This window comes from Peromyscus eremicus, chromosome 4 (genome assembly GCF_949786415.1).
Source record: "Peromyscus eremicus chromosome 4, PerEre_H2_v1, whole genome shotgun sequence".
NCBI lineage: Eukaryota > Metazoa > Chordata > Mammalia > Rodentia > Cricetidae > Peromyscus > Peromyscus eremicus.
The window spans coordinates 96,499,690-96,526,371 of NC_081419.1; the positions used below are offsets into that span (position 1 = coordinate 96,499,690).

The 26,682-nt window shown below is 42.3% G+C and overlaps 1 long non-coding RNA gene across 1 annotated transcript; it reads left to right on the forward strand.

Moving 5' to 3' along the window:
• The first annotated feature begins 380 nt into the window (after positions 1-380).
• LOC131909575 (uncharacterized) lies at positions 381-26,343 on the forward strand. The gene is made up of 3 exons (XR_009378878.1): positions 381-503; positions 24,258-24,473; positions 25,109-26,343. It is a non-coding gene; the product is annotated as an uncharacterized LOC131909575 (long non-coding RNA).
• Positions 26,344-26,682: the final 339 nt, after the last annotated feature.

The window sequence follows — 26,682 nt, forward strand, 5'->3', positions numbered from 1 at the left end:
GTTTTACTGCCTGCAATGTTTCAGGAGTATCATCAGAGTCTCTTGACACACAACCTCAAGGAAGGAGGAGTGTAGATGTTTGAGTAGTTGAAATAAAAGCGTGGTTGTTTGGGAACATTTACTGCCGTGTTGAGGAGGGCTGCAGTTATCCCTTCTGTTTTGTTTTTGCTCTTGTCTCCCTGGATTCTGGAGAAACGGATGAGATGACACCAAAAATTGTGCGTCCATAAATTCTGTGCTAACTCCACTCCTCAGGGGATAGAGTTAAATCCCCTTCCTACTGCTGTGGACAGCACCTAGTAATGGCATATGACCTGTAATGAATAGAACATGGCAGAAGTGACTGTGACTTACAGACTAGGTCATAAAAGGCATCGCAGCTGCTTCCTTATTCTCCCTCTTGGATCTCTTGCACTGTGAGGAGACAGCTACCACATCATGAGGAACTTACCCAGCACCATAAAGACCTGTGAGGGAGGGAGCTTAGCCTCATCAACTGTCATGTGAGTGAACCATTAGCCGTGGACCCTCACGCCCTAGGAAATCCTTTGGATGACTTCACCCTGGACAACTGAAGCATCATGAGGCATCCTGGGCCAGCACTACCCAGCTAGGCCACTTGCAGATGATGCAGAGACTGCATGAGATATGGATGCCTGCTATTTTAGGATACATTTTGGGATAATTTTTTTACAGTAATAGATAGAGAATACACTATATTTCAAATTTCTCCAGAACATGGAAATACTCTTTTATTCTTTCTTTTTTTTCTTCTTCTTACATCACATGGGGTCTTGTTTCTACATCTTCCCTGGTATTAATAGCATGACTTATATCATCATGCTTTCAAATGGGCCAAATGGACTTAAGTCAATAGGTATGGAACATAACCACATTTACAGCCTTATGTCTCTGTGTTTGGTGTTTACAATAGACTGTTGAAACATGACTCAGCAGCAAGACCTGCAGTTCTGCTAGTGGACACTCAGTATGCATTCTTTTATATGGGGCTTTATGCTTTTTTCCAGGCTGGGGACTTCTTTTTTTTTTTGTAACACATAAGAAATTTCACCAACCATTTAGCCTACCTTTCAGCCAGGTGACCCATAATATGTAGGTTGTTTAGGTAACTCCAGAGGCCTCGCTGAAAGAAACATAGCTGAGATAGACATAAATCTATGGCAAAACCTATTTTCTGGCCCAGATGTCTCTTAGTAACAAAGCCAAACATTATAAAACAGCTAACATTTACTTACGACTTGCTTATGTGCCAGGCACTACTCAGGGAGTGACTTATGTTAATTCAGTTAGCTATTAAACAGTGTAAGGAAGAAGGTAGTGATAATAACATGGCTTTCGGAGTCCTGTTGCTTATCTTTGAATCCTGGCTCCACCGTTCTCCACCTAATAGTCTCTGGCAAACCACCCTCCCTTTGCTTGCCTATCAAATGTAGATGATAACAGTGCCTGCTTCATAGGGCCGTGGTAAAGACTAAAAACACATGTCAAACAAGACACACACTTTCCTGGAATGTGGTAAGTGCTCAGACACTGACAGCTGTTATTTCTACATAGACAGAGATAGAGCTTCAGATTGGCAAGTGTCTTGGTCAAGATCATACAGCTAGGAAAAAGAGCAGGAACTCAATTGCACATGGTTTCAGTGCTCAGACTCAATCATTTCTGCACCATCTTCCTTGTTGTTAATTTTTTTCCCGTGAACGAATAGAACCACCTTAAGAAAAGCATCGAGGGGCTTAGAAGTATACAGAGACCTTTATTTCATAGAATACCAAGGGCTATGAGGCCTCTGTACATCCCGGGAAAATTTCTCCTTGGAAATAAGTAGCGGGGAAGTGTTTTAAACATTGAAACAGGCAAAGAGGCCACTTAGTCACCTGAGTTCAGTACTGCACACATTAGAATGCTTTTTCTCTTTTTGAAGTGTGTGGCCTTAGGAGGTTCCCATGGGATGTGTTCTCCTTTTTAGGACATGGATACTGTTGGAAGAACAGTGATAACTATGTGATACACAGCTAGTAATATAATACATGCATTCTTTGGGAGTATTCTGCTAACAAAATGGACAGTTTCAATTTGAAACATCCCCCCGAGGGAGGAAACAGGAAGGTCCCAAGATAGACAAGAGAATTGTCCAAATATAGGAAAGGCCCCTCCTAGGATGGAGGGGGATACAGAAGGACCCCTAGCTGAAGGGCATCTGCCTAGTCAGACAAATCTACCTGTAAACCAGATCTGTGGGCAACTGAGTTCATTGTTTAATACCTTTGGTTTTGTTTTCCTATAGTTTTAAAAGCAAATACTGCTAAGTATTTCTCTGTTCATGCTGCAGTGGTGTTTAGGGGAATAAATATAAGATGGGGGTCTGGAAGGCAGCGCTGGGCTGGAAGTTTGAAGATGAAGGTGGAAGAGGGGTGCTTCCTCACAGAGCTACCTGGGAACTTGGAGAACCGGGCACAACTTCTAATTTTGTCCCCCATTCCCTGTGACTCCCTTGTTGCACACTATTGCTGCATTAGTTTCTTGTCTGAGAAAGGTAGGAAATGGTATTTGTCCTGCCCACTTTATAGTGACACTGTAAGATCAAAACAGATCCCTTGCTGACTTTACTAAGGGAGATTAGAGATCATGGTGCCTGAATTAAATCACAGGGCCAGGGTATGTACAATGCTGTTGGTCAGGAATCCAGTCTAAACTGTTTTTGTATCCACAGTACCTAACATCACATATGGTGGGAGCCCTGGAAATACTTACAGACTTATTCCTGAAAAATATTTTAATCATAGGGCATCCACCCACCGCTTTACATTTCCCTCTAACATAAATGTCTAACTAGTTGTTTAAAAGCAAGCACAGAAAGCCATTCCTAAGAAAATTCTCAAAGCCAGGTATGGCTACATCTCATTCCTGTAATCGTAGCACAGGGAAGATTGAGGCAGGAGGATTGCCAGGAGTTTGAGGCCATCCCATCCTGGGTTGTGAACCAGGATCCTGACTCAAAAAAAAAAAAAAAAAAAAAAAGTAAAAGAAAAAACAAAAAGGCCAGTTTTAGGGGTGAGCTCAATGTTCCTCATAATGACTAGTGATTACTACTCACTACGGTTATTCTAGCTCTATTATAAAGCTCATGAATTAAACCTGGACAAGAAGCAACTTTATACAAAGTAACTCGTTGTGGCCTCTAACCATTGGTGACTTTAAACAATAGGCCTTTGTATAAAGTCACTCCAGAGCTTATTGTGAGGATGATTTAGATTAAAATCTGCCAAGTGCTTCAAGCTTTTCTCAGAATTCTTTTATAAATAAAAATGGCATTAATATTTTTTTAATCTCAAAAAGTATGTGTATTCTGGTCCTGCCAGAATGAAATATAACAAGCTCACCTGCTGCTGAATTGCTTGTGTTCCCTAAAGAAAAACAAAACAAAACCCAAGATTAAAACCAAGCGTAAATTACCTTTAATGGCTATAAGCTGACTACAGGAGCACACTTGACTGAGCAGGAATTACTACCTTAATCACAAAGAGTTTGGTGTATAATTTATACTACACAACAGTACCTCATAGCCATCATGCCAGATGGTAATTATATATAAACTCTATAATTACTGTAGCTATTCTACGCAGAGGAGCAAAGATTTACTATCCTCTTTGTTATTTATATTTTAATAATTTACATTCTATTCACTTACAAATAGGATGAAAGGCAGCCTTCCCTTTAGTAGGCTTCTTCATACAATGTAAATGCTAAAAAAACTTTCTCCGGCACCAAATACTGTTCAATCTTCATTGTATGCAGAAGCCAGCGCTCAGAAGTGAGATCCAAAGGCTGGCTGACTTCCTTGGGAACCCCTGCTCCTTAGCTACCCGCTGTCCTCTGGTTGGAATCCTGTCCCTAGTGACTTGCCCACCTCAGGTAGGCTATCCCCACCCTCAACCAGAAGGAAGAGCTCTGAATATTCTAAACTGTAGGCTTCTGGCTGCAGAACTCTGGAGCAGGCCAGATCCTGGAAGAGGGTGGATAAGAGCCTCATTGTATTTACAATGACGCCTGCCTGGCAGGTAGCCAACCAGGTTTGCTTGGGGCTGCAAGGGTTCCTGGGACTTGGGACTTTGATTTACTCTTACCTGTTTGCCTGGCAGTGAACATAGATTCTAGAACCCTGACACTGGCAGATTTGCTGGGTGGGGAGAGAAACTAACCCTGGGAAAGACACTTGGTGCCTTTTGGATCCTGCAGCGCATTGCGCTGAGTGTTCTCAGGGAACTCTGGGCAGGACTCTTGTGGCACTGAAAGATGTCAGAGGTGTCTGTCTAAGAATCAGCGCAGTCTTACTCAGGCAGGACTTCCATGGCATCAGGGCTCTGGAGCCAATAATGTCAGTCCTTAGGTCAACCAGTTCTGCAGCTTTGCAGGTGGGGAGCCAGCACCTGGTGGGTGGGTCAGCGTGGTAGGAAACAGCTCCTGCTAAACAGCCTAGACACTGAATTATGTCACATATCCTGGGGACATGGTGATCATGTTCTCTAGAGGCTCTTTTCCAGGAACTAGTGACCCTACACGCCTAGCTGCCTTAGAGCTAAAGCAAGGGTATCCAGGAGATTTAAAGAACATTGTTTCCCAGTATGCCAGCTTCCCTCCTCCGAGTCACCCTCCTCAGCCAGCTCACTTGCTTAGGTCCAGTCCAAACCTCCGTGGATCTTCTCCCTGGCCACCTTTCGTTCTTCATCCCTCCTCTCCCCATTTCCCCTCCTGTTCTTCCTCCTCCCTCTTCTGTCTCTCCTCCTCTTATCTTCCTTCCTTCTCCAATAAATATTATTTGAATGCCTAACAGATGCCAATCATTAACTGTGACACTTACACTCTAGGGAAAGAGAAAGCCCAGATGATAGTTCATTCCTCAGTCCTGCATTCATAATTGCAACTTCTAAATCTAGAACAAATGCAGATTGTTACTATCTATATGTATGTGTGATTTAAAAAAAAAAAGATTTATTTCTTTTTATTTTATGTGTGTTGGTGTTTTGCCTGCGTGTGTGTATGGGCACCATGTATGTGCCTGGTTGCCTTGGAAGCTAGAAGGGCAACAAATCCTCCTAGGACTGGAGATACAGAGAGTTGTGAGCTGCCATGTATGTATTGGGAACTGAACCCCGGTCCTCTGGAAGAGCAGTCAGCACTTACAACCACTGAGCCATTGCTCTAGACCTGATTTTTTTACTCTTTTTCTAATATTGCCTGGCTGGCCTTGAACCCTGAGGTTCAAGTCATTCTCCTGCCTCAGTCTTCTGGGTAGTTGAGACTGGAGATGCTCATCATTATACCTGGTTATCTATGCGTAGTTTTAAAAGGAAATCGCAAAATAATGGATTCGTTATTCCTAGGCGATTTTCAGTCTTGCATTCTGGGAAAGGTCTTTGTACGCTCTCACCAGATGAAATCTGCAGATAGGCAGCCTCATCCATCCATTGTGTTATGATCTGGTGCAGGAAGCTTGCTTAATTCTGCCACAGCTGCCTCTAGTCCTGAGCTGCCATCTCAAAGTCCTGTCTTCACTTTGTTCATAATTTGGATATTTTTATCTCAAAGTGTATTACTTTGTATTTGCTTCCACAAAAGCTCATTTATCAGTTGTCTGATCACATGGTCAGATTTCTGGGCTTTTCCTGTAAAAGGCCAGATAATGAATAATTTCCGCTGTGTGGAGGGATTGAAGTGTCTTTTTTTGTTGAAACAAGTAAGAAAGCATGCATGGAAGACAGAAAGTCAAGGACAATGGCTGTGCTCCGGTAAACCTTACTTAGAGAAACAGTTCGTGTAATTTTTACTTGTCATAGAATAGGATTTTTTTTCCATTTCCTCCAACCATTAAAAAAAGTAGAAACTATTCTTAGTCTGCAGGTTGTACAAAAATAGGCAGAGGCTGGCTTTGTGTCCAAGGCCTGATCAAGGGCATCACTATCTAGAAGTGTTGTTAGAGACCATTTACCCACTCTGCCCTCCACAGCATCACACCTGTACCAGTGGGCCCCAACCGGCACTGATGTGGGAGGGGTCAGGCTTTTACACAGTTCTGTTAATCCTGTCTTCCCTGGATATTATTAAGGCCTCCGTGTTTAAATTGCTCAACAGTCCTTGTTTAGGTGAGGTATAGCCGAGGTCCCTCTCTGCTTCTGGCTGTCCAAGATGCTCCTGTTAAAATACCTGGAAGCTTTCAAATCAGAGATGACTGTGTCTACCCTTCATCCTCAGCTCAGGGACTCTTCCGGTGCCCCTGGGCTGAAGTCACATCACACTGCATTTGTGTGTTAGGATACTTACCATGGGCCTTGGCAGGTGTAGTTCGTTTTCGATGCTCTTTGTCACCACTTCTTTATCTGTTTAACTCGGGTAAGCGTTAGAGTGCCTCTGCCCCCTGGGAGCCATCCGTTATACCTCAAGTCCAGATGAGCCCACTAGTTAGAGGTCTGCTGCACTCCTCGATCCCTTCCTAAGTGTTAGTGGCACTGTCTGGCCCATGGCTGCCTCTAACTCCTTGTTAGCAGTCTCTAAGCTCCAAGAAAGCAGGGACTGTCTTTGCTCACCACTACATACTTGAAACCTAGCACTAGATCTGGCACAGAGCCAGTGCTCAGTAAGCACCCAGTAGGGCCTCAGCCTGCTGGCTGGGACATTGACACCTCTTGTCACAGTCTCCCCCATACCAGTAGACTGAATGGCCTTGGGTGAATTATAAGATCTTTTCTGTTTCCCTCTTTTAAAATAGTTCTGGTGACTAGTATTGTTGGATTGTTATGATTTAATTGAGATGATGTGCATCACACACACACGCATCACACACACACACACACACACACACACACACACACACACACACACACACACACCTCTGACTTAGCCACTGCTAGGTTACTGTTAACTCTCTTCCCCACTTGTCACTGATGTCAAATTCATGGTCGCTTGACTCCCAAGTACCATTTTCCCAGATTGTTAAGTGTGTGGTGCTCCACCCTCCCGGTGAGCTACCCTGTTTCCATGGAGAATCGTGGTTTGATTAGCATGCCATCATCTACCCACTGTCAGAATCAGTCACCTGGTTCCTGCAGCTCTACCCACTGGACTCAGGAGGCCCCACCCATTGTTTTCAAGTTGAGCTATTTCCTTATTGTTTCACAAAACATTCCAATTCTGGGCAACTTATGTCAGCCTGTCCCTTGGAAATGTGTCAAAGGTTTTATGAGGTCGCTAGCTTGATTGTGCTAAACAGGTTTTTTAAATCTACCTACTGTTACTTCCTCAAGAATTAAGCTGTCCAGTTTGCTCCTTAGATGTATCATCTTGACATCCTTTCCTGATAGTTTTTTTTTCTACGTAGTTAGTCTGCCTATGTCACAAGTCCATCGTGACCTCCCCTGTTCACATTAGAAGTTTTAAAACAATAACATCATCGCGCAGTAACGATTTCACAGCTTTAAGCTCACTATGCTAGAAAACCTTATATAATTTATTTAATTTAATCCTTGTAATAATTTGCAGATGAGACACTGTGAGAGTAGGAACTGGAAAAAGTGACATCAGAGTTACCATGTGAAAGAAGCCAGTTTGCAGAGGAAGACAGAAAGCCCTTCCTCATCCTGCTGTCATCTAAGGAACAGAGCATAATCAGCAAAACAAAATACAAGAAATACAAACAGGAAGTGGGGATACTAGAGAAGACCACACATTGCGTGGCTGGACACCTTTGGGACTTGTTCCAGCTCACTTTCCAGCGCTGTCATAAAGACCATGGCCAACAGCAATGTGGGGGCACACGGGTTGATTTGGTTTGCATGTCCTGATCACATTCTGTCACTGAGGGAAGTCCAGGCAGAAACTCAAGCAGAGCAGGAACCTGGAGGCAGGAACTGAAGCAGAGACCATACAGGGACATTGCTTTCTGGCTTGCTCAGCTCCCTTTCTTTTACAGCCCAGCGATGGCACTGTCCATAGTGGACTAGGATCTCCTACATTGACCATTAAACAAGAAACTGTCCCACAGACTTGCCTATAGGCCAGTTTTATGGAGTAAATCCCACAATTAAGTTTCCCACTTCCCAGATGACTTTAGTGTCAAGTACACACATGTACACACACACACACACACACACACACACACACACACTCTCACTCACGCACACCTATCACAAGGCTCTTCCTTCAGCTCACCATCCCATTTCTGTTTGTGAGAATGCTTTTACTTTCTTAATAAAACTGTCTTTCTTCTATGCCTAACTTAAAAGGCAAGGCGCTCTCTCTCTCTCTCTCTCTCTCTCTCTCTCTCTCTCTCTCTCTCTCTCTCTTTCTCTCCGCCCCCCCATGGTGACTACTGGAATTTTTGCCTAAACTGTACTGTGTTTTTCTCTTATAGTCAAATAAAATTGTTCTCAAGCTCCCTTCTGAGTCCATTTCTAATTTTTCTTTACCACTTAATGAATTTACTACTTAATAAAAAATAATTAAGACTAAGAACCCCTAAAGGGCACATCAGCTTCTCTGGTAAAAACACTAATGTTGCCATTTTGTTCAATGACTAGAAGAAATTTTATACTTGATTTGTTCAAAGTCACAGAATTGGAAACCTGTTAAATAAGGATTTGTATGAGGTTTGTCTGAGCCTAGGGTCCATCATGGTGCCACTCCTATATTTTCCTTTTATATTAGGTTTGGTGGTTAGTGATGGCAGTGGAAATGGTATGTGTGTGCCTTTTTTTTCTCTTTTCAAATTTAAATGAGTAGCTACACATTTTGACTAAGGGTCTTAAATGTCATATTGGACTTCTAAAAGACTCAGGTATTGTCCTTGTATGTAAGATCATCATCCATCTGTCCATCCACCCATCCAATATCCTGTACAGTTTTGTATACCAGATATGTGCTATGTACTAAACATAGGCCAAAGCTTAAATCTCTAGTTTCTGAAAGGACACAGAGAGTTAGAAGAAGAGACTTTTGGCAGTGGGTGCAAAGATGGAATAGGAAAGATCTCAGAGATAAAGGAAGGTCTTCCTGTGAAGATATGTCCTGGGTTTACTAGTTTGGTAGAGAATTCAGGGCACTGTCCCTCAGATTCATGTGCTCCAAGATGTGAGTGGTGGGTGGAAACGGCCTTCTGTCCTGGTCTGACGTGGCTCTGTGTGTGGTTTACTGTGGTTCTCAGTTCCCTTCCCCATAAGCGGGTGCTTTCCTGGTTCTCAGTGCTCTCATTTTCAAAGTCAGTTTTTGAAAATTTCTGATGTAGATATTACCTTTGAATTTTGTGGTCTCCGTATAAGTAGCACCCTATTTTAGGTGTCTTCATATGTTTTGAGTCGTAGTAGTTCTCTGAACTTTAAGCTCATAATTCAGCTAGGTTGGCTGGCCGCTGAGTTCCAGGGATCTGCCTATTTCTGCTTCCAACCCCCACCTCAATGTTGGGGCTACTGCAGTGGCCCAGTTTTCACATGGGTGTTGGAGTTCCAAACTCAAGTGCTCATGTGTGTGTGGCAGGCACCTCACTGACTGAGCCGTTGTCCCAGCCTCTCATTACCTTGAAAAGAAGCTGTGCAGAAGTGGTTTGCTTCATTTTCTGCTGCGGTTTTGTGTTATGCATTTGTTTGTATGTGCACAGTGGGTGCATTGTGCCCTTGAGTGTGCGTGGACCTGTAAGAAAGGAACCTGGATTGTTGTTGTTCAACCATTAAAACGTGTTCAGCCAGGAATCTTGGTGACTTAGAGTTCTTTGTGGGGACTTTAATTTAATGAGTTTGTTGTGGATCAAAGCACTTGATTTTGTTGACATTCTCAGAGTACATTTAATTCCCTTTAACCTGCTTGCAAGAACCAACAAATACAAAGCAGAATAATGTAAGGATGGATGGATGGATGAGTGCATGGATGGATGGATCTATCTATCTATCTAATCTATCTATCTCTATCTATCTATCTATCTATCTATCTATCTATCTATCTATCTATCTATCTATCATCTATCTACCTATCATCTATATATCTAAAGGTGTGTGTGTGTGTGTGTGTGTGTGTGTGTGTGTGTGTGTGTGCATGTCTTGGGGATCTATAGGGAACTAAGTATCTTGGTCAGTGTGGGCTGTGATTTCAGAACAACATAGACTTTATTTCTGATAGTTCTGGAGAAGTAAGTCCATAATCGAGAACAAGCTGCTGGTGCATTCACTGTCTGGTAAGGATCTTCTTTCTGGTTATGGGTAACCAACCATCTTTCCATGTCCTCACAGTGAGAAGAGACCAGGGAACTCTTAACAATCTTTGCTGGGAGGGCATTAATTGTGTGAGGTCTCCACATCTGTGAAACCTGATTATTTCTCAAAGGCTCCACTTCCTAAAACATTGCTTTAGAGTTTAAGGTTTCAGTTATGAACTTTGGGAGCACACAGTCAGGTCGTAGCAGAGGGGATGAAATGATTTAGGTGTGGGATTTTCTTTTCAAATGATTTAGGGATTGACTTCTAAAACTGGCAGAATTTTAAGGATTTTATATTTTATTCTATGTATAATATATAATAGTCATTATAAAGCAGTGGTGGCACATGCCTTTAATCACAGCACTTGGGAGACAGAGGCAGGTGGCTTTCTGAGGGGTCAGACTGGGCTACACAAGACCCAGGTTCTTTTCAACAATAAAAACTTCTGGGCAATAGACTGGAAATGATGAGGGTGGGAGATTTTTATCTTTCCCTTTAAAATAGCTCTGTACAGTTTGAAATTTAAAAACATGCAACCATTGCTTCTATAAGCTACAAAGTTAAATATAGAGTGACACTAAATAAAAAATACTCACCAGTGAATCATTGCTTAGGTATATGTAATGCTGGATATTCAATGAAAAAATGAAGTAGTTTTATGTGAATTTTAAGAAAAACAAGTGGCAGAATTATATGACTATGATAGCATTTCAAACAGTTTTTTTGGGGGTGGTGGTAGTGGTGTAGCTGTGTGTAAACATGTATCCAAAACTGGAAGGAGATATATATGAAAGTGTAGGGATGACAGCTGGGGACACTTTGACTCTCTATGCCTCCATATATTAATCATTTTCAAGGACCATTTACAAACCATAAAAGAATATAGAATGTTGTGTGGATCCAGTGAAAATTTCTGAGAACCCTTTCTTTCTTTCCTTCTTTCTTTCCTTCTTTCTTTCTTTCTTTCTTTCTTTCTTTCTTTCTTTCTTTCTTTCTTTCTTTCTTTCTTTCTTTCTTTCTTTCCCTTCCTTCCTTCCTTTCTTCCTTCCTTTTCTTTCTTTCCTTTTTTTTTGTTTTCATGAAATAGGGTGACTCTATTGCTTTACGGTGGTGTCAGGATCTCCACACTGGCTTGTAGTTAAGTGTCTCTGTCCCAAAGTGTTACAAACGGGGAATCTGTGAACTGATGAGTCCCTCCCTACTGTCCTATCTCTCTTTAACATCAGCACAATTTCACCAGAAGTCTGAGTCATATTTCCTTTTTTATTTTTAGAATAGACGTCACCAAGAGAAAATGGGTTTAAAACCTCCACACTCAGTCTTTGATAACTGTTGTAAGATCCACCACACCTTTGGAGTCTTGGATTTGGTGTTTTGACTAACCCTGATACTCACTAGAATCCTTTAATGATCTTAGTGATAAAGCCACTGACTCTGAGGCTCTGTATATTCATCTGCCTGTTAGGAGTCTCCCAGTGATCCTCAGCATATTACCTAGATCCGTTGTGATGAACTAATGAACACATATGAAAACTATAAATGCTGGAAAGATAGAGGATTATTACTAGGCCAAGTAACAAAAAGATACTTAATGTCCACCAACCACAGCTACCGTTTTTACTTCCTCTTCCTATCCCTGGGAAACCACCCCCACTAATCTAACCCCCCTCCACACACAAAAGGATTTTCTTGTTAGATTTGATGAGTAAGTGTCTTCAGAATAGTGCATGCCCATGAACTTGTAGCAGAGCGTTTCCCTTTTTACCATCAGCCTGGATTGGTCCCTGGCAGCCTTAGGTAGGTCTTTTGTATCCCTTCTCCTTTCATGTTTGGTTTTCACTAGAACGGAGTCTTATGGTCCATCTGGTGCTTATTACCAGGTCTTCTGATGGGGCTTTAATGATTTTAATGATGATCACAAATTCCTCATCACTCCCCTTATAAGAGTCACATCTGTATTCCCTTCGAGTCTGGGGTGAACTCTTTCCTGCTCTGGTTGGTGGAGTACAGCAGATGTGCTGCTGCTAAGTCTCAGAATACTGGAGCCTTATTGCAGTTCCTGAGAACTTCTACTTTGACACCCTGCTTCCATGCAGGAATAGCAGCTACACAGAGCCATTGTGCGAGAGTGGCCCTGGGTAGATGCTCTGGTCAACTGTCCTCCTTTAGTCTAGGCTTCTAGCCAAGAAGCCGGAAATATGAGTGGAGCTCTCTTCAACCTCCGGGATCTGGGTCACCACACTTACCATTCTAAGTCTTACTTTCTTGTTTGTTTTTACTGTGAAAGAGCCCAAGTGTTATTTCATTATATTACATGAGAGTCAGAACCTTACGTTGACACTTTTTCTTTTGGCTAATCTATCCATTGCATGATAACCAAAAGAGTTTGCACTTAATTACCATATATTGGTTGTATAAAGCAATGGGTTTCATGACATTTTTCTGCATGGATATAATATACTTTGATCATATTCATTCACCTGTTATCCTTTCTCATTATCTCTTCCCTCTTTCTCCTTCCATATCCCTAATAGTTCCCCTTTTACATACAAGAAAAAGCATGTAGTATCTGCCTTTTGTGATCCTGGATTATTTTACTTAAAGTGAAATCAATTCTACTTATATTCTTGCAAGTGGCATTCATTTCTTATTTATGACTGAATAAAACTCCATTGTGCATATATTCCACATTTTTACTATCAATTCATCCTTTGATGGGCACCTAGACTAATCCCATAACTTGACCATCAACAAATCAAACAATCAATGTAGGTGTGCAGGTATCTCTATAATAAAATTACTCTGAGGATTCACTCAGAAGCTTACATTGAAATTCCCCATGGACCAAGGACATTCTCTGGCTCTCTGACCCATATTTTGTTTTAGAGACCTTGACTGAGGCCAAACCAAGGTTCATGGATTCAACACACTTGTGCCTTAACATCACTTTTGGTGTGTCCTTCACCAAAATGTGCTTGAACAGAATTCTCAAGCCAATGACCTGCAAAGTCGTTTGGGGTTAGTTTGTTACATAGTAATTGGAAAACAGAACAGGAGGCATCTACTCCGTCATCATTTTAACTTAATTTTTGGGGCAGATTAAATAAAATTATGGAATCAGTTTATCTTCTGTGGTAGTTTGAATGTAATTGGCCCCCATAATCTCATAGGGAGTGGCACTATTAGGAGGTATAGACTTGTTGGAGTAGGTGTGGTCTTGTTACAGAAGTGTGTCACTGTGGAGAAGGGCTTTGAGGTCTTATATATGCTCAAGATACTGCCCAGTGTCACAGTCCACTTCCTGTTGCCTTTTGATCAAGATGTAGCCAGCACCATGTCTGCCTGCATGCTGCCATGCTCCCCATCATGATGATAATGGACTGAACCTCTGAACTGTAAATGAGCCACCACAATTAAACATTTTCTTTGTAAGAGTCGAGGTGGTCATGGTGTCTCTTCACAGCAATAGAAACCCTAAGACATCTGCCTTTTCCATTTGTACTGAATTTTTACATATTTGCTTATATGTATGGGTGTGGGCATGTGTGTACAGGGGTCAGAAGACAGCTTATGGGAGTTGTTCCACCATCTAGGTTCCGAGAATCAATTTCAGGTTATCAGACCCTAAGCCATCTCACTGGCCTTTGCACTGAACTTTGGATATATAATTCTGGTTCTTTTAATTGCATCCACATGTATTATGAGTCTGGTTCATTCATACTTAGTATTTTCTTCTTTCTAATTTAATTTTATTTGGGTTTGTGTGGTATTGTATTCCCCCAAATATTGTGCATGCTAATAAACTTATCTGGGGTCAGAGACAGAGCAGCCACAATATTAAACATAAAGGATAGGCAGTGGCAGCACGCGCCTTTAATCCTAGCATTCCAGAGGCAGAAATCCATGAGTTCAAGGATACAGCCAAGCATGGTGACACACGCCTTTAATCCCAGAAAGTGAGCCTTTAATCCCAGGGAGTGATGGTAGAAAGCAGAAAAGTATATAAGGTGAGAGGACCAGAAACTAGAAGCATTTGGCTGGTTAAGCTTTTAGCTGGTTAAGCTTCAGGCTTTTGAGCAGCAGTTCAGCTGAGATTCATTCTGGATGAGGACTCAGAGGCTTCCAGTCTGAGGAAACAAGACCAGCTGAGGATCCGGCGAAGTGAGGTAGCTGTGGCTTGTTTTGTCTCTCTGATCTTCCAGTTCACCCCAATACCTGGCTCAGGTTTGATTTTATTAATAAGAACTTTTAAGACTCATGCTACAGGTTTGCATTTTTGGTACTCTGGGGCCTTAAATGGGTATAGGGATCTTCACTAAAGCCATTTTTCTTGTTGCTCCTGAGTAAAACGTGAGGTTTCTCTTGAGTCAGGGGCTTTGTCTGTACTCATCATGTCACGACTGTAGATGTGTTCCCATTTATTTTGTCACCTAACTTTATTTACACGTCTTTTTGATCCTGATTTGGTTTGAATTATCACCATAACTAATGAAAAGCTTCATGCAACAGCTGCACTACAGCCTGAGTGTTATTACACTATTTTAACTTTTCTTGCCATGTTTTTTAGCCTCTTATTTTTGAATTCTGCCTCACTCAAATTTTTAGGATGCAGGCAGATCATAAGCAGATTCTCAGCCAGAATAGCACGAATGGCCTCTGGTTTAATTCCGGATGGAGTCCTTGTTTGTGTCTCTCTGAAATGTGAGTTCAGTCTTTGTTGTCCACATTTCTGTTGGTGTTCTGTCTGCTACGAGACAGTGTAGCGAAGCAGGGCCTGAGAAGAAAGACTCCTAGAATTCTGTTGAAGCTTTTTGTCAGCCGAGAAGCAAAAATTCTGCTACAATTATCAGCTGCTTAAAGTCTTCCCAGATGTAAACCTGTAATTTTCTAGGATTCTTGCCAGAAACTCCATTATAGGGAAAGGACCTGTACTAAACCCTTGTGCTGCCCTGGTGGCTTTTAGTTTTATCTGATCAGATCACAATCCATCCAAGGCATCTGTGGAGCCAACACATGCATCTCTTTGATCAAAGGAGAGGAAAAAGGAGGAAGAGGAGATTTGTTTTTTATGTCTCACAGGTGTGTTTTATTCCTTCCAGTGTGAATCACGTGAAAATTAAGATACTGTATTATTGCCTTCAATCGACCTGCTATTTCCTGGAAACAGTAATTTGCCAGACCTGTCCTTGTTGTTGGGGTGAGTCTAACCCTGTTCCCTCCATTCCCTCCCTCCACCTCCTTTCTAGGGGTCAACAAAGCACAGCATACCAAGTTGAGGCAGGACCAAGTTTCTCCCCTCTGCATCAAGGCTGAGTGAAGCATCCCATCATAGGGAATAGGTTCCAAAAAGTCAGCTCCTGCTCCAGGAACGGATCTTGGTCCCACTGCTAGGGGTCACAAACAAACCAAGCTACACAACTGTCATCCACATGCAGAGGGCTTAGGTGGGTCCCATGCAGGCTCCCTAGTGCTCAGTCTAGAGTCTGTGAGCTCCCATAACCCAGGTCAGCTGTTGGAGGAGGAGATTTTGTGGCAACTTTTGTAGCTGTAGCCCGAGAGCCACCAAAAAGGTATATATGATAGTGCTAAGAAATTAATTGCTCGCCGGGCGGTGGTGGCGCACACCTTTAATCCCAGCACTCGGGAGGCAGAGGCAGGCGGATCTCTGTGAGTTCAAGGCCAGCCTGGGCTACCAAGTGAGTCCCAGGAAAGGCACATAGCTACACAGAGAAACCCTGTCTCGAAAAAACAAAAACAAAACAAAACAAAACAAAACAAACAAACAAAAAAAGAAATGAACTGCTCACTGCTCCCTTCAGGAGCATCCCTGCATCCTCGTTTAGCTTACCCTATTTCCCTCTACTGTCCATCGGGAAGCACATACCCTTATCTGGGCAGCTCTTGCTTTCTTCTGAGCACCTTCTTCTCTTAATGCTCATGCTCAAGTCTATATTAAAATCTGTTTAATAAAACCCCCGATTCTGTTTCATAAACTGTCCAGTCCTGAAAGTTTTTTTTTTTTTTCTATTGACTCCATGAACCTTGGTTTGGCCTCAGTCAAGATCCCTAAAACTCTAGGGGAACTCCTTAGGTTGCTGAGGGCCTATCTCACAGCTGGAGCTGTGTGACTCTGTTCCCTCACCAGTGACATGTCATATTCCCACCAGAATGGCCCATTGTTGTGTGATATTTTGTTTGTGTTCTGACAAATAAAGCTTGCCTGGAGATCAGAGGGTAGAACTAGTAACTAGTTAACCATAGAGGCCAGCTAGTAGTGGCACACATCTTTAATCCCAGCACTTGGGAGGAGGAAGCAGGAAGATGAGGAGTTCAAGGCCACCCTGGGCTACACAAGATTGAACCAGTCTAAAAGAGAAACAGAGCCAGGAGGTGGTGGTGCATGCCTTTAATCCCAACACTAGGGAGGTGGAGACAGGATCTCGGCCCCCTATTTGGTCTGAGAATTCGTAGAGGTAAGAAGTCTCTAGTGGCTGTCTGTCCTGCTTCTCTGATCTTTCAGCTCTCACCCTTGATATCTGACTCCATGTTTTTATTGTTAAGACTAATTAGGATCGTGCTTCAGCCCATGCATTATAGGGCTTTATAGCTTACAGCTCCAAAGTCTTCTGTGTTCCTCCTCTGAATCAGCCCTGAAGTCCTTTAAGCCACACGGTCAGGCAAATCACAACATGACCCTGTTCTTGGTGCCACGTTTCTTATTGCTGTGTCAGAAGCTTGACAGAAAATTTTAAAGAAAAAGGAACTCATTTTTGGTCATAGTTTCGCAGAAGGCATGGTGTTGAAGGGGGTCAGTCCCTGGGAACTTCTGGTGTGGTTTGTTTACATCTTTGTAGACAATGTGCCAGAGACCTTGGCGTTGAACTTAGGAGTGGATATCACTTTCAAAGCATGACTCAAGAGACCCACTCTTGCTTGCTAGGTCACACCTGCTAAAGGTTCCAAAACAGCACCACCATCTGGGACCCAGGAACCTATGGGGGACAGTCCTACATAAACCTTAACAGTCCCACTTCCAGATTTCCCATAATACATCATCCCTTTCTTCTCTAGTCTACCAGTTGAATGAAGAATGGAAGATACAATAGCTGACCCCAGGGACCTGACTGGCTGGGCAGAACTGGGTTTCAGAACTTTCTGAGTTCCATGGGAATGTGTTGAGAGATAGGTATTTATTTGGGTGAGCCTCAGAAATAAATAGTAGCGTGCACCTGTTGCAGCAACATCTAGTGTCTGCCTTCACTGGAGGGTATTTTGAATGCCTCTGCTCCTGTTGTGTGCAGTTCTTCAGACAAGAGAGCGGGACAGTAATTATCACTGACTCATTCTAGTGTTCATCACACTTCTTATTGTTTCATTTCAGTGAATCACCTAGGAGGTTCTGCTGGCATTTTAAGATTTTGAAAAAAAAAATCTCTGGGTTCTTAGTGCTAAAAAACTTTTTAATGATTAAACATAAAAAAAATATTGAATTATATGTTTGTACCATAAACATAGGACTTTATTAGATAAAGTTAGTATAGTGTGTTGATACTGATGTGTCCTAGGAGGCTGCATGGTCACATCTTTGCATCATTCATTAGTTTATTCATTCACTTATATATACCACCTGTGGTAGACACTGAAAACCAAAGAGACAGACTTAACTTTTAACAAATAACTTCCTGGAATGCTGGGGACTGTTCATGTAAGAAAACAAACCCATGTTTCACTTCTATAAACAAGGTTGGTTGCCCCAACTGCATAGGATGTACTTGATCACACCTAGGCAGGAGGTAAGTAATATACAATAATATATTCTCAGGGTGACCATGAAAAGGTTGCTAATGTCTGTGAAGTCACTGTACTTAAAAACAGGGGCAATGCTGCTAGCATCCACATTAATGAGATTTAGTCATGTGAAAAAGTGCTTGCTATACACTGCTTAATAAGTATGTGTCTTTAAGAACTCTCACTAATCATTCTGATAGTTGAAAACAGCAGTTTCCAAAGAGAAAACCTAACTCTGTCTCTAAATAGGGCTATCTGGGCTTACCTCCTCTTATTTCCCTCATACTAAGGATACTAGATTAGCTACACTCTTCAACAATAACTTTGTAAAAATATTCTTAGCTAGTTATCACTTCTCTTGGGTTAATAGCTAGGACTGGAATTTCTGTGTTATGGGACAGATACATGCTAAACTTGTTAAGAAACTGCCATTTCAGACCCTCATTAGGAAAGGTTGAGAGACCATGCTTCACCTCACCAACTGATGTTGTGGTGATATATTTTGTACCCTAATAGAGCTTGCCTGAGGATCAGAGGACAGAGCCAGCCACTGGATTAGACAGAGAGGCCAGACAGTGGTGGCACACACCGTTAATCCTATCACTTGGGAGACAGAAATCCATCTGGATCTCTGTGAGTTCAAGGCCATACTGGAAACAGAGTACATGCCTTTAATCCTATTACTGTGGAGCACACAAGCCTTTAATCCCAGGAGGTGATGTCTGGGCAGAGAAAGGTATATAAGGCATGAGGAAACAGGAACTCACTCTCTTTATGCTGAGGATTTTGTAGAGGTAAGAACTAGTGACTGGCTGCTCTGCTTCTCTGATCTTTCAGCTTTCACCCTGATATCTGGCTCTGGGTTTTTTATTAAAAGACCATGTAAGATTCGAACAACAGATGTTGTGTTAGTCTATTTTGCAGCTGAATCAAAATTCTTGAGGCTGAGTATTGTTAATCTCACCAAGCAAGAATAAGACCACTACCATAATTTTGAGCCAAATTTAAAGCAAGCTTTATTAAATACTGGCCAGGATGATGGACACTGGCCAGGTCTGTACCCAGGATTCCCAAAGAGTGGCACTGAATTAGGTTAGTCAGGTGCTTATAAAGGCAAAACCACCAAGGCTATGTACTTCCTGCCTTTGTCCAAAGGGGGCAAGCATGCATTGATGTACTTCCTGCTTACTTACCTCCTACCTAGGTGTGATCAAGCACATCCTATGTAGTTGGGGCAACCAACCTTGTTTATAGAAGTGAAAACATGGGTTTGTTTTCTTACATGAACAGTCCCTAGCATTCCAGGAAGTTATTTGTCCTTGGGTAACTGGGGCTTAAAGGTTAGAGATGTGTTTGTTTTGTAGATCTCTTAAACACTGTAATTAAAACATAACTTTAGCCCTCACAGTACTTTATAAAGAAAAGAGGATCATTGTTAGTGGACAGTTCGGAGGCTGAAAGTCTAAGATTGGGTAGCCTATTCAGTCCAGCTTCTGTGGCTAATGACATCAAGGCAGAAAGCTTGAGAGATCTGGGTGCTAGGCCTGCTTTCTCTCTCTCTCTCTCTCTCTCTCTCTCTCTCTCTCTCTCTCTCTCTCTCTCTCTCTCTTTCTGCATGACAAAAAAATAATGCCCTCTCAAGAATCAAATGATAACTACATGAATCTGGTTATCTTCTAGTGGGCTGTACCTGTTAGTGATTCTGCCACTTAAACACTGTCCCACTAGACGCCACGCTTTCAGCACTTTAGGTGACACTAAACAACATCCAAACCATAGCTTGAAATAATAAAGTTGAGATAAAGAATTTACTAATGAACTTGCTTAGGATATACTAAGTTACACATGGTAGAATCTAGCTGAAGGAGCACAGCCTCCAATATGACTGGATGATAAGTAGTGGACTAACCTCCCTTGTCAGAAACTGCAGGAAAGAAAAGTTTGTAGCAAATTGAAGTTTAGGCTGCTGAGAAAGTTTCTGCTAATGTTTACTCACCATGACTGACCTCCAGTTAAACTCCATTCTCATAACAAAAGGAGACAACCCTGACTCAAGTGCGGTTTGGTCATCTCCATATCAAAGAACAGGTCTCTAAAGAGCATCTCAAGGGGTTCAACTCTGAGATACCATCTTACACCTGTCAGAATGGCTAAGATTAAAAACACTGATGATTACTGATGTTGGAGAGGATGTGGAGTAAGGGGAGCATTCCCCCACTGCTGGTGGGAGTGCAAACTCGTACAGCTACTTTGGAAATCAGTATGGTGACTTCTCAGAAAATTGGGAATCCATTTACCTCAAGATCCAGCTATACCACTCCTGGGCATATACCCAAAGGATGCTCAATCATACCGCAAGGACACTTGTTCAACTATGTTCGTAGCAGCATTGTTTGTAATAGCCAAAACCTTCAAACAACCTAGATGCCCCTCAACTGAAGACTGGATAAAGAAAATGTGGTACATATACACAATGGAGTATTACTTAGTGGCTAAAAAAAATGACATCATGAAATTTGCAGGCAAATGGATGGAACTAGAAAAAATCATCTTGAGTGAGGTAACCCAGACTCAGAAAGACAAACATGGAATGTACTCACTCATAAGTGGATATTAGATGTAAAACAAAGAATAACCAGGCTATAATCCACAACCCCAGAGAAACTAGGTAACAAGGAGGACCCTAAGAGTAACACACATGAAACACCCTGGGAGGGGGGAGATAGATGAGATCTCCTAGGTAAATTGGGAGGGGGCAGGGGAGAGGGGAGGAGATGGGGGTGAGAACATGAGAGAATGGGATGGTTGAGTGGGGAGAGGGATGGAGAATGAGAGCAATGAAAGAGATATTATGGTGATATTTTATTTGTACTGAAATGTGATTTTATTCATATATTAATAAAGTTGTTTGGGGGTCAGAGCTAATAGCAAGCTATAGCAGAAGCTGGGTGGTGGTGGTGTATGTCTTGGTAGGCAGAGCTAGGCAGATCTCTGTGTGTTCAAGGATACAGCCAGCATGGAGACACACACCTTTAATCTCAATACCAACTATAGAAGACCTGGAGGTCTGTACAGACAGGCAGTGACAAGGAGGTCATGTGGTTGGGTTTACAACCAATGAGAAGGCAGAATAGAAAGTCTATAAAAAAGACAGACAGGAAGTAGGTCTCTTGCTGAAGAGGCTAGCTGCAGCAGTGAAAGGTAAGGCTCTTAGCTCTGACCTCTTGGGCTTTCATCTCCGCATTGGCTCTGTGTTTCTTATTTAACAAGACCGTTCATCTATAAGATATCTTGATAGAAAGAGCCCTTATGCAGTTAGGGAGAAACCCAGTGCTAGGGAAATTCCCAGGGATCTACAAGGATGATCCCAGCTAAGACTCCCTAGAAATAGTGGAGAGGGTGCCTGAATGGACCTTCCCCTGTATTCAGATTGGTGACTACCCCAATTGTCATCATAGAGCCTTCATCCAGTGACTGGTGGAAGCAGATGTAGAGATCCACACGGGGCCGAGCACCTCGAGTCCAGAGAGAGGGAGGAGGGATTGTACAAGCAGGGGAGTCAAGACCACGATGGGGAAATGCACGCAGACAGCTGACCTGATCTAGTGGGAGCTCATGGACTCTGGATGGTCAGCTGGGGAGCCTGCAGGGAACCGAATGAGGCCCTCTGAATGTGGGTGACAGTTGCGTGGCTTGGTCTGCTTGTGGGGCTTGGATTTATCCCTGGTGCATAAACTGGCTTTTTGGTGCCCACTGCCTATGGTGGGATACCCTGTTCAGCCTTGATGCGGCGGGTAAGGGACTTGGGCCTGCCTTGACTTGATGTACCAGACCTTATTGACTCCTCTTGGGAGACCTTACCCTCTCTGAGGAGTGGATGTAGGGTGGGGGGAGAGGTGGGAGGAGAGCGGGAGGAGGGGAGAGAAGAACTGTGTTTGGTATGTAAAAATGAAAAAAATTAAAATAAAATTATATACATATACATATACATATACATATACATATATATATATATATATATATATATATATATACACACATACATACATACACTAACAATCCCTAGTGAGTACTGGCCTGCCATTAACTATCAGGAAAAGCATACTTCTGTCGGGTAGGGAAAATGGACAACTGGGTAACTACTAGTGGAAAAGAACAACATTGATGTACATAAGGAATAGTTCTGGCAATGTCTCCACTGTATAAATCTCCCATCTGCCCAAGTGGCTGGACTTGAAGGAGATTTAAGGATGGCAGTGTATGTGATGTTGTGAGATATTTATACACTGTGTAAAGATAGGTCATTGTGATTGGTTTAATAAAAAGCTGAATGGCCAATAGCTAGGCAGGAGAGGTTAGGCGGGACTTCCCAGCAGAAAAAGGAACTCAGCAGGATGAATCTAGCTAGGCACAGGGGAAATGTCAGTGAGACATGGAGGAAGTCAGACATACAGAATGGAGGATAGGTAACAAGACATGTGGCAGAACGTAGATTAATACAAACAGGTTAATTTAAGTTATGAGAGCTAATGGGACAAGCCTAAGCTAAAGGCCAAGCTTTCATAATTAATAATAAGTCTCTATGTCATTCTTTAGGGGCTGGTGGTCCCAAAAGAAAGTCCAATTACAATGTGAAATGCCTGAGGTGTGTCTAAGTTAATAAAACCTTCTATTTGTGACTGGCTTTTCTTTGGGCATTAGCCAGAGATGAACATGTGCTACATTAAAGGGATATTTACTTTATTAATCTCTAAGTATGTGGAATGATTTCTCACTGAGAAGGCATATTACTTCCAGAAAAACTGTTTAATTTTGATGAAGTTCTGTTTATCTGCTGTCTGTCTTTTGTTGCTTGTGTTCTGGGCATTGTATCTTAGAAATCATTTCTTAATCATAGTCACAAATATCTATATTTTCTTTCCAGAGTTTTATAACTTCAGTTTCTAGGTTCTGGACAATGAACTCCTTTGAGTTAATTTTGAGTACTGAGTGAGGTAATGAGCCACACTCATTTTTCTGCACAGGGGTGTCTAAGTGTTTGAACACTGCTGGAAAGGTGTATCATCACTGAATCATCTTTGCAATTATCTTGTGGAAGATCAACTGACCACAAAAAGTATGGATTTATTTTTAGGTTTTCCATCATTTCACATTACTCTGTATACCTATCCTTGAGCACAGCTTTTATAGAGTGATTCACCGAGGCTCTGATTTGTGTTTTCCTGGTGAGTAATGGCTGATTTAGAAGCTTTCTTCCTGCCTATTCCAGCCGCCCCTCACTCCATCCCCCAGCATATTTTGATGAGTTTTCCCTGTAGGTTAGCCTTAATTCTTCTAGAACTCTACATAAAAGTAATGGCACAGCATTCACTTGGTCTTTCACGCAGCATATTTTGACAATCATCCATGCGTTTTGTGTACTAGTTCTTCAGAATTATTATTACCAAAAAAACATTCTTACATTTCAATTTCTGTTTTCATGTGGAAAATTCTAACCTGTTGTTTATGTTTCTTATCTAGTTGATTAACCTGTGTGGTTATGGGTATCAGATTTTTTTTCTGTCTACTTCTGGTTTTTGTCATTTCTATATAATTATCTTTTTATTATTCCTTGATGGCTATACCAGAGTCAAGGGTCATTTTCTTCTTTCTTTCTTTACTTAAAAAAAAAACCTTTATTTTAAGGAACTTAAAGTAAAAATATCATGCAGCTAGGTAACCATTCACACACTTGCCCTGTCCCAAACATTTCAATCTTTTTTCTAAAATATTTTAATCCCTATTTTGTGTGTATGGGTGTTTTGTCTTCACATATGTAAGTGTACCCTGAGGTCAGAAGAGGGTGTCAGATCCTCTAGAACTGGAAGTACAGACAGTTGTAAGCCACCATGGAGGTGCTGAGAATCGAACCTGGATCCTCTGCAAGATCAGCAGATGCTCCTTAGCCACAGAGCCATCTCTCTGTTTTCTTCTTTCTATGCTCATACACAGTGTCATCATTTTACATCTGAATTGTGTATATCCATGCAAAAATCCTACTTATTCCATCTCCAAATTTTATTTTTGCTTTGAGTAATTAAAATATATAGAATACTTGTGAGTTTCTGTAAAACTTGCCAAAATTATTCGTATTAGGGAAATATTCCTGACAGAAAAGGAAGTTTGTTCCTTTTCTGCACTGCTATTTATTTGTTGTGTTTGACTTTGCAGATGAATCTGGAAGCACTGGTTGTGAAGATACACATTTACTTCTCTGGTTATACGAAAGAACAGAAATACAGAAAGAAACCAAAATACAGTTGGGCTTTCTGAAGAATAACTTTCTGTGATGCAATCTGCAGAAGCTGAAGTGGCTGCCTCTTCCTCACCCCACCCCACCCCACCCCTGCCAATACCTGCAGATGCCAAAGGACAGTCGAGTTTGTGGTACAACCAGTTTTCCCACCTTTACACTGAACTCTCTGTCTTTTCCCCACTCCAGATAATGCTTGTCGTGGGCAACTGTGGAATTAACCGGAAGTTCTAGACTCCCTTTGTGGCCCCAAGCTCTTTACGGCTCTGTGCAGACCTCACAAAGCCCAATCCCAATCATGCTAGAGTTCAGTCAGGGAATCAGAAACAAAAGCAAGTTCCTGGGAGACACACTGCGTGCAAATGGCTCTGTTGCTAGAATTCCTCCACAGAGGGAGACGCATGTCTGCTCCCTCTTCCCATGGTGGGAAGCCGATGAGTTTGCTAGGCTGCGGGGGTTATAGCAGGAGCATTAGAAGCCTTAGAGCATCCGCTCTGGAAGGTCTGTTCTCAGCATGGATGATGATACCCCATGGCTGTGGATTGTGGAGCTCTCCCCCCTGAGACTTCCCACCTGCATACTCGACCCCAACCCCACAGAATCATGTGTGTGAACACGAGCTTGAACCCCGGCTGGTGGCATTGTGATGGGAAGTTATGTAACCGGTGGGGAAGTGAGGCGTGGCTGGGAGGGATGGATTTTTAGGGGTGGGTCTTTGAGGAGTAGGATCTGGCTCTACTTCCCGTTCTGTTTTCTGCTTCTATTTCAGCACACACTTGCAATGCTTCAGAGCCGTTCTACCTTGTCTGCCCCATAGTGATGGACTAACATTTCTGAAACCATGAGCCAGAATCAGCCCTTTGACTCTGCTGTTGGGCATTTTGTTACAGCGATGAGAAAAGCTGACCGGTATGATGAAGAAAAAAAATTAAGATGGAAACAATAACAAACTGAGAACATGTAAAGGATGTGAGAGCTGGAGGAGGGGAGGGTAGAACTGAAACCCACCACTATTCAAAGTTCAAAACTGTGTGGTCATACCTGTCAGTGTCTCCTTAGTCTCCTGGGATATCAACCATTCTTATTCTTTTATCTCTACAACCTAGAACTAATGCATGTCCTACTGGCGCCTCCCAGTTTCTCTTCACGGACATACCTGGGCAGCTGCACCTAACATGACTTCCTTGGGCTTTCTCCACCCGCTACAGCCCTGTGCACAGACTCACTGAAGGGATACACTTTTCTCCAAGGCTTATTCTGTTTTCTACAAAGGTTCTTCTGAAGACCAAGTTATTCATCCATCAAATATTTATGTAGAGGATTGGCAGGCGGTGCTTGCAGATAAACAGATTAAATTCTTTATCTGAAGACTTTGACTTCTAGATCTGGGGACAGAATGTAACAAGGGGGTGGAACAAAACACAGACAGGAACAGTGTATATAGATTGGCAGAGTTAAGAAATGTGGGGTGTTTACCCACCAACCCCACAGTTCCCCAGAGTTTTCTTGAGTGTGAGCAGCAGGAAATATTAGATAGAAGGATTTATTGCGGAGAATATTGCAGAGATAAACAGAAAATAAAGGATAGCCTCAAGAGGGCCTGGAACCTTTTCCAACGGGCCAACTGTCTCTGCCCCAGGGTTTTTATAGAGATGCCAAGGGGTGGAGCAAATGACCTCCTCCCCCAGCACAGCCAAGTGCAGACCATCTCAGACACCTGCACTCAGGCCCGTGGTCCTAATCATCCTCTATGCGGACCTGCTGGGTAAAGCCACGAGGAACCCAAAAACGGGCTCCCACAAAGAAAGCTGTCCCGAGCTCTTCCGCTGGAAGCTGAAGGTTCAGAAGGATCCTAGTGGATGGAAGAACGTTTCGGGTTAAATCAACTAGGTAAAAAATGCAAGCATTCTTGAAGATGAGGAAATAATTCAGAGATGGTGTGTGGAATGGATGTAGGATATAAATGGTAAAAGATTAGATAGATAGAAAGCAGGTCAGTACCTTGCCTGGACCAAATGGTTACACTTAAAAATGGCTAACATGGTAAATTTTATGTGTATTTCAGCACAATAAAAACATAAAACTAAAATGTTTCCATGTACCTTGGATAGGTCAGTCTACTTCCTCCCTAGCCCAGGTAAGAACTGACCTGCTTTCTATTGCTATAGATGGGTCTTGCCAGGTCCAGACCGTCTTGTAAATGGAAGCATAACAAAACAAATTATCATAAATTTGAAAATGGTCCGTGTTCTGTGTATCAGTAATTGACCCTCTCAATACGGTGTGAGCAGACTCAGTTTGTCTTTTTGTTGTCTTCTCGGTTGCTAATTCAGTTGTTCTGAA